A 2,276-nucleotide genomic window follows, 5' to 3' on the forward strand; every position below is an offset into this window, starting at 1 on the left:
AGATAACTTGGGGCTCCTGGGCTGTCAGAAAGTGACATTCCTTACTTACCACAGGTCAGGAAACCTCTACAGGGACTATGTAAACAAGGTATGAGGCCAGTTTTCCCAAGGCACTTTTATTGGCTCTATAAGTCAAGTTTGATTCCTTACAGGAATACACACCATTCCAGTCAAAGCCTTGGTAAAATCACCAGTTTCCCCAATTGTGTCCTATTTCATTTACAAATGGAAACAGATTCTTACTGCACTTATGCAAATAACAATATTGCCATAAGTTAAGAATGCTCACAAATAGTTTCCGAATTCTGGAGAAATGTGGTAGAGAGAAATATGCTCCAAATTTTTTTCATAGTAATATATTTAATTGTTAAAAACTGTCAATAGGCTAGGTGTGGTGGCTCACACCTGTAATCCCAGCACTCTGGGAGGATGAGGCATGCGGATCACCTGAGGTTAGGAGTTTGAGACCAGCCTAACCAACACGGAGAAACCCTATCTCTACTAAACATACAAAGTTAGTCAGGCGTGGTGGCACATGCCATAATCCTAGCTACTTGGGAGACTGAGGCAGGAGAATTGCTTGAACTAGGGGGGCAGAGGTTGTGGTGAGCCAAGATTGTGCCATTGCACTGCAGCCTGGGCAAAAGGTGCAAAACTGTGTCAAAAAAAAAAAAAAGTTGTCAATAGCTCAAAAGAAAAGTTTCCTTGACTCTGAAAAACAAAAGGATCAGCAACATTTTAAGCAAAAATGCCAAAAAGATTACTTCAGTCTTTTTACTTCAGTCCATGCAGTTAATTCCTATTCTGCTTGATATTCATGAACATTTCAGCTCTCCATGAATCCTGAACGTTTTTCCTCTATTCTGATGTCACAATCTTCAAAGTTATCAGAAACCTGCATTCAAGAGCACCTGTTTGAGTTTTATAGCTGATTATCAAACCACCTTCTAAAGAGGACCTAAACAAGATAATAATTGTTTGTGGATGACAAAAAGTTTTAGGGCAGCCATAGTCAAAGACACAATTGACAAGCAAATTTGTTGCCTCTGTGGCACACAATAATTTAACATAACAATTATAATTATTATGATAATGTACACTAAGTCATATCAGAATTATAGGAGTTTCCCCACAATTTTGGAACATATACCAATAACATATTTATACAAATACAGCCCAAAGAAAACCAAATAACATTTCATATTTGATAATGCTTTCTGTATAATTTTTATACCAAATAAGCCAAATATATCGTTTTTGGGCTTTAGGAAATCTAATATCTTAAAGGATTAATTAGATCAGAAAAACACATAATTTTTAATTTGATTTTGGAAAGTTTATCAAATATCAAAGGTTTAAAACACTTGATATCACAAAATAGAATCACAGATCATTGTAAAATAAGTCATTCATTTAATCAAAATGATAACTCAAGGATTTCAACAAAAGACAAAAACCTTAATTCTTTGAGAGAGGAGATTTAATTTTCCAAACAATAAGCCCTAATAAAAACAGAATGAAGCCAATTAAATTTGCTTTCCAAAATGTTATAAACAACCTATAAAATTTTAGTATTGACCATAAGATATAACTTCCATAAGCCTTTTATAAACTTTATAACATTTATTAAGGAGTTGGTTAATGCTTCAAGAAAACTTTGTCAGTCTGACACAGGGGCCCATATGCTTGCACCAGTGTCTTGCATCAGTGTGCCTTTGACACTAATCATTAATTTATAGAAAAACTGAACTTATTTTATCTCTCAAATTGGCCCTCACAATCTCATACACTCACCTCTTCTGCAACAGCCTGTGGGTCTGAGGAGTTGAATAGCTTCAATTTCTGGCCCTATGTCTCAGGAATGCTTTTATTTTGATTGACATCTTCTACCAGGCCTGAAGATAAGGCTTTAATTACTGTCAGGGTTTTAAATTTAGCAGGACTTGCTGTCCTTTTTAGACCCAGGAGTAAAAGCCCTGTAATTGAATGTCACAACGATTTTAAAAGTACATACAGAAAGATATACAGATGCAATAACCTTAATTTTAAAAATGTTTATCACAGTTTTTTTTTCTAAGCAAACCAAAACTTAATAATAATGGCATAGAAAATAATCTGATAAAATGTAAAATCTGTTAGGCCAGTTACCAAAAAGCAAAAGAAAAGACCTTCTGCAGTGTGCAGAATATTCTGTTGGAAGAAAACATTTCCTTTAGACCTTTAAGAAAACATTGTTAGTATCAGGCCACAACAAACATAACTAGAGGGGAAAAAAA

The sequence above is a fragment of the Colobus angolensis genome, unplaced genomic scaffold (assembly GCF_000951035.1).
Source record: "Colobus angolensis palliatus isolate OR3802 unplaced genomic scaffold, Cang.pa_1.0 Scaffold124, whole genome shotgun sequence".
In the NCBI taxonomy this organism is placed as follows: domain Eukaryota; kingdom Metazoa; phylum Chordata; class Mammalia; order Primates; family Cercopithecidae; genus Colobus; species Colobus angolensis.